Source organism: Camellia sinensis, chromosome 9 (genome assembly GCF_055761805.1).
Source record: "Camellia sinensis isolate YWXY chromosome 9, ASM5576180v1, whole genome shotgun sequence".
In the NCBI taxonomy this organism is placed as follows: domain Eukaryota; kingdom Viridiplantae; phylum Streptophyta; class Magnoliopsida; order Ericales; family Theaceae; genus Camellia; species Camellia sinensis.
Window position 1 is genome coordinate 66134714 of NC_138969.1, and position 7159 is coordinate 66141872.

A 7159-nucleotide genomic window follows, 5' to 3' on the forward strand; every position below is an offset into this window, starting at 1 on the left:
AGACTGAGATTGCTTGATTAAAAATAAACTTTCCGTTCAAATAATTGTTAACTTTTATTTTATAATCTCACATCAAAAAAAGAAAAAAAAAATGAGTTGTTTCACTTATATAAAGTAAATTTTAGTAGTGTAGTATTGTGTATATTTCAATTCAACACAATTTAAATTTTAAAATTAAAATAACATTTAAAAGTTTTAATTAATTAATTTTATATAAGTTGGTTGGTTATTTGACCTAACCAATTAAGCTGAACCATTTTGGGTTTGACTAATTCGCTGGTTTAATCGCAATTTCTTATATTGATTTTATTAATTTTAAACAATTAAAAAAATTTCATTGGCTAACTCCCATTTAACCATACAAAAATAAAACTCTAATTATTTTATATTGAATTTTCTTAATTTTAAACAATTAAGAAAATTCTCGTTGGCTAACTTCTATTCATCTTTTATTTTACAATCTCACATCGAAAAAAGAAAGAAAAAATGAATTGTTTCATTTATATAAAGTAAATCTTATACTCTCATTTATATAAAGACCTATTTTGGGAAGATGATTATAATTAGTTTTTTGGTGAAAAGCTGCTTACAAGCAGCTTTTTTGTGAGAGAGGAAGTGGGTTAAAATAGGCCAAACAAAAGGAGATTTTTAGTGAGAAGCCATATGATCAATATCTCATACTTATTTATTTGATTTTCTTAATTTTAAACAATTAAGAAAATTCCCATTGACTAGCTTTCATTTAACTTTTATTTCACAATTTCACACAGGATGTTTTGATTTTAAAAATAATTTTTTATGAGATTTTGAAACTCTCATAATATTTAATTTTAAAATAATTACAATCTCACATCGAGAAAAGAAATAAAAAGTGATTTGTTTCACTTATATAAAGTGTTAGAATTCCACATCGGAAAAAGAAAGAAAAAGTGATTTGTTTTACTTACATAAAGTGTTAGAATCTCACATCGAAAAAAGAAAGAAAAAGCGATGTGTTTCACTTATATAAAGTGAATCTTATAAAGAGATTTTAAGGGAGAAACCTTATAAAAGTTCAAAACCCTCATTCTAAAATTATTAAATTTTTTTAATTTTAAACAATTAAGAAACTTTCATTGGTTAGCTTCCATTTACTTTTTATTTTATAATCTCAAATCAGGAAAAAAAAGAAAAAGTGAATTATTTCATTTACATAAAATGAATCTTATGCTCCAATTTATATAAATTATTAAATTTTCTTAATTTTAAATAATTAAAAAAATCTCTATTGGTTAGCTTCCATTTAACTTTTAGTTCACAATCCCACATCGAAAAAAGAAAAAAAAAAGTGAATTAATTCATTTATATAAAGTGAATCTTATACTCCCATTTATATAAGCAAAAGAAGATTTTTATTGGGAAACCCTATAATCAATACCATTTTTTTTTATAATTTTCTTAATTTTAAACAATTAAGAAAATCTCCATTGATTAGGTTTCATTTAACTTTTATATTTTACAATCTCACATAGACGTTTTGATTTTAAAAATAATTTTGTATGAGATTTTGAAACCCTCATAATATTTAACTTTAAAATAATTACAATTTCACATCAAAAAAATAAAGAAAAAGTGAGTTGTTTCACTTATATAAAATAAATATTATATTCTCATTTAATATTATAATATTGTACATATTTCAGTTCAAATTTAAATTTTAAAATAAAATTTAAAGGTTTTAATTGATTAATTTTGTTGTAAATTGGTTGGTCTTTTGACTTGCCGATTAGGCTAAATCGTTTTCAATTTTACTGATTCACTGATTTAACTATGGTTTTAACTGTTTTATCAAAATATATTGCTTAGATTTGTTTGATTTAAAATAAACTAAGATTGACCTTATTAAAAATTGAACGATTGAGATTGTTTGATTAGAAATGAACTTTCCATCCAAATAACGGTTAACTTTTATTTTACAATCTCACATTAGAAAAATGAGAAAAAAATGAGTTGTTTCACCATATAAACCATATGCTCCTATTTAATATTGTAGTGTTGTGTATATTTCAGTTTAAGACAGTTTAAATGTTAAATTAAAATAAAATTTAAAAAATTTAATTAATTAATTTTTGTATAAGTTGGTAAGCAAAATGAGATTTTTAGTGAAAAACCTTATGATCAATATCTCATACTAATTTTTTTGATTTTTTTAATTTTAAACAATTAAGAAAATCCTGATTGGCTAACTTCATTTAACTTTTATTTTACAATTTCACATAGAGGTTTTTATTTTAAAAATAATTTTGTATGAAATTTTGAAACTCTCATAATATCTTTCTTTAAAATTATTCTTTTATAAAATATATAGATATATCGATAATCTCAATGTCACTCTTATTACTCCTTAATACAAAAATTATGAGATAATTATGATAATTTTAAATTTATATTGTGTCAATTTTAAATTTAAATTAATAGATTGTTTTCCATATTTAGTGACAGTTTAAATTTTAATAAAATAAAATTTAAAAATTTTAATTAATTAATTTTTGTGTAAGCTGATTGGTCTTTTGACCTAACTAATTAAGCTAAGCCATTTTTTGTTTGAATAATTTGCGGGTTTAACCATGATTTTAACAGTTTTACATGTTACGATGATTCTTTCTTATTCATTAAGTTTTTAAAATTTCTTTAATTATTTTCCTTTTAAAACCAATGTGATAATTTTTTAAAATTCATATATTTTTATTTTAAAATAATGAAATATTAGAATTATGTCATTTTTTTATAACAAAGTATAATTTTAATTATTAATTATTAATATAATAATTTTAATCTATCTATACTATATATATATATATTAGTAAAGGATCATTTTAAAGAAAATTTTTAAATTTATATATAAAATTTATTTAAGGGAGACAAAATAAAAAAAATTAAATATAATTATTATATTTTTAATAAGGGCAATGGTAGAGGGTCACAATTTTTATGACTCAAATGGCTCAAAACTGTCAAAACAACGTCGTTTTGAGTACAAAACATGTCAAAACGATGTCATTTTGACAATTTTAAGTCATTTAAATTACATAAATTGTGACTCTCAAATATTATTCTTTTAATAAATAATATATTATTTTATTTCGTATATAATACACGAGCGATAAGCTAATTTAATAAGGAAGAAAAGAAGAGATGAGGGGGAAGGAGAGAGAAGAAGAAAAAAGAAATTGAGAAAAGGGCGAGCAAGGGTGAGGAGGGAATAGAGAGGACTTAATCCCATCATTATAAATACTCTTTCTCATTGACCGATACGTACACCAATCATGACATAATCAAATACTACCAAATACCAAACAACTTCACATCACTACCATTATCTCTCTTCTCTATCATCTTCACTTGCCTCTTCACTATCATCTTCACTTGCCAATTTTTCAAATTTGGTAGTGAAACGTAAACTACTTTTTTTTATCACTATTTTTTTAATAGAACTTAATTTAAATTTTAAATTTAAATTTATCAAAAATAAATAAACAATTTTTCACACAATCATTTTTTAATAGAATCAATTTTTTTAATGACGTTACACTAATAAATATAAAGATTTTTAATGATGTTAGGTCTTTGAACAACTAAAAAACATGTTCGTATCCAATTTAAATCTATATGAAAAAAATTATCAACTTAATATAAAAGTAATACGTTTTTGATAAAAATATATGAAAATAAATTTAATTTATGAGGTGGGATTGAGTGGGAATCCTTGAAAAAGGAAAGCAGACTCACGTGGGTTGCCCCCCACTCCCTTTGCCTACTTTTTCTTTAAAAATGCTTGTGAGGCCAAGTTTGGCATGATTGAAAAAAGATAAAAAGTCAAAAAGTCACTATTCTATTTAAGTCACATCATCTTATTTAAGTCACATCACCTCTGTAACACTTTACTTCAAACCCAACTCAAACCCAACCCATATTTCATAAAAAGTCAAAAAGTGCACTTATTTAATCTTCCCAAACTAGGCCTTAAAGTTGGGACCGTGACCCCTCAAATGATGTTGATGAATCATGTATTTTTATTTTTTTGTTTTTTTTTTTTTGTCTTTCCTAAACCAATTACATGTGAATTGGGGTTGCGTGGGTTTTTTTTGAAAAATGTTTGAGAGCCACAAAAAGTGTGGCTCAAATGGTTTAAAATTGTCAAAACGACATCGTTTTGCGTCATTTTGCGCCCAAAACGACGTCGTTTTACACCCAAAACGACGTCGTTTTAACAGTTTTGAACCATTTGAGCCACACTTTTTGTGGCCCTCTACCATTGCTCGTTTTTTTTTTTTTGAGGAGTCTGAAGCATTATTGCCTTTTCTTTTCATTATTGCCTTTTCTTTTCATCTTCTACTTCTTTTTGCTTTTGTTCTTTTTTGAGCAAAGAGGACTCTCTCTTTCTTCTTTACATCTCTCTCATCCTCTTTAAACTCCATTGTTGCTCAAGTTTGAGCTTCTAATCGGAGTCATAACCCATTTAATAAAAATTCATTAACCCAGAACATTCATTAAAACACATTACAATTCACAAATTCAAACCCAAATATTAGAAATACAAATCCAAATACGTACCTAATCAACATAAATAAAAAATCAAATTTTTTTTTTTCAATTTACTCCTAAAGCTAACTTCTATTAAAAATTAGACAAAAAATAGCACATTCACAGTCACATGACATGATAATATTTTATTATATATAACTCACGCCACTAACACAAATTCAAACTTTAATATAATAATATATTTTGTATGTTATGTGACAATTATTATGGTATTTCATGTCTAATTTTAAGCCAAAGTTAATTTTAAGAGTAAATTAAAAAAAAACTTAAAACATAAAGATTTTAAAAGTGAAAAAAAAAATTCAAGGACAAAAATAAAAATAAAAATGAACAAATATAAAAGAGACAAAATATAAGTTACCCTTTTTTGTTTCGATTGACATATTGAAAAACATTGTCGGAAGTCAATTAATCCGAGTGAAGTGTACAAGGGCGATCCCTTCTCAAAAATTGAAAACATTTTATATTGTACTAGTAATGATTAAAATAACAGTGGTGTTACATACCATTAAAAAGGGATCATTAAGCCAGCTCTAATGAGCTGGCAGTGCTGAAAATTAAAAAAAAAAAAAAAACAAAGAGTAAAATATCACATCAATTGGGGCTACAGTATTTTTAGAGCTATTAGAGCTCATTATTTTAGAGCTCTTAAACAATTTTCTTAAAATAATTCCAAAAAAATGGGTGCGCCTTGCATTGGTTGAGATATATTTAACTTCTCTTTTATTTAGATAGAAGATATCTATTAAATTTGGAAAAAAAAAAAAAAAAAAAATTATCAGCGCCATATTAAGGGCTCAACAAAATAGTTAATTTGGTACATAAAATTCTCCATTTCTTTCAACTTTTCTCTCCCTAATTAGGCGTGAATAATTCTTCTTACTTTTTGTATGTTTCATATGTTTTGCGCATAATTTTCACTTTTGCTTAGGTGTAATGACTTTTCTTCATTATTTGTGTTTATCTAGTATTAATACTACTTTGTATTAACTGTATTTTTAACTATGAAATTTGTCAGGATTAAATTGGTCGGTAAGATAGAATATAATTTTATAAGGATTTGGATTTCTCTCAAGTTTACTTGGGAGAATTTGAGGAACTTATGGGACTCACTCAAATCTTATTTTGATAATTCGAATGGTTCATTTTATAATACCCTTAAATTTATATCATTCTTGAAAAAACTTAAATCGATCCGATAATTTATTCTCCAAAAAATTAAAAGATGAATTACAACTCAGTGTATTATTTCAAAAAAAAAAAAATCAAGTGATTAATTTTTTCACTAATCAATAAATATTTAACAAAAAACCATCGATATGTAATTTTTTTCAAAATTAAAAGGTCTATTTTTAAAAACATATACATTATTTATTTATTTTTAAAAAATAAATGTAATAAAATAAATAAGTTATGATTATTGAATGAGACTAATTTTTTTTTATGAATAACATAATAATATTTTTTTCATAGATGATACACTGATAATCTTATACTGTAAAATAAATAATTTAAATAATAAAAAAAAGAATCATGTGGACTTCACGAATCACTATGTTCTTTCAAGTTGGTGGTGTTTGGGAAGAATTGTAGTTGGGTTTTTTCTCAGTTTTTTTACTAAAAGACAAAAAATTTACAAAATTAAAAAAAATACATCCAAACAAAATATCACATTCAATCCTATAATTATTTTACTTTTTCTCTCACAAACATCACATCCAATCACAAAAAAAATCACCTATCTTTCCAAACACAAAAAAAAAATTCTTCAACAATATCCTATATCTAAAAAAATTTACATAAAAACTCATTTCCTAAACACCATCTATAACTGAATTTGATGGAAGACTAACCCATTTTTTTGTAACTAGCTATGTTGAGAGAGAGAGAGAGTACCTGTGGATGGTGTGAATGTGGAGTGAGTCTGTGTAAGGAGGTTGGAGCAGCGGTAGGTTGCGCTGAGCGAGGTGAATTGACGGAAGGGAAGACCAGAGAGAGGAGATTTCTAATCTTCATATAAGGTACTCATTTTCTACTCTATAGCCTAATCTTCATATAATAGGTTCTCATTTCTACTTTATAGCCTACTTTTTAATCTTCATATAATGGGTTTGAAACTTCTGCATAAGTCATTTTTAAAACTTTAAAAATTATATTAAATTATATTATTATTTTTTATTTATTTTGTGTACTCGAATCTAAAAAATTAAAATTAAAATAAGTAAAAAAATTTACTATTTTTTATAAGGGTGAACATGGTCCGAATTAATCAGGATTGAGGTAAAATCAAGATCAATTCATTATTTACAGTTTTTAAAAAATTGAAACTAATCCAATTCGTTTAAATTGTGAAACTAATCGGAACCAATCCATTTAAACACGGATTTGATTGGTTTACAACTACGAATTCACATAATTAAATAACAAAAGCATAACAGCAGCAACATGGAATAAGGGTTTAACTTTTATATGGAATAAAAAATGATATTATGTGGAAGGCTCTATAATATAAATATAGACTATTTGTATACGGTCCGGATTGGTTCCAATCCGGAACCATGGGATTCAATTCAGA

The 7159-nt window shown here is 24.8% G+C and overlaps 1 protein-coding gene across 3 annotated transcripts in view; it reads right to left on the minus strand.

Annotated features, from left to right (window-relative positions):
• The window catches only part of LOC114318589 (disease resistance protein At4g27190-like), a 157598-nt gene extending 150919 nt beyond the window's left edge, over positions 1 to 6679 (minus strand). For all 3 annotated transcript variants that reach the window (XR_014339902.1, XM_082886962.1, XM_082886964.1), the window contains exon 1: positions 6481 to 6679. The gene's annotated coding sequence lies outside the window, so the exon portion shown is untranslated. The remainder of the gene's footprint in view (positions 1 to 6480) is intronic.
• Positions 6680 to 7159: the final 480 nt, after the last annotated feature.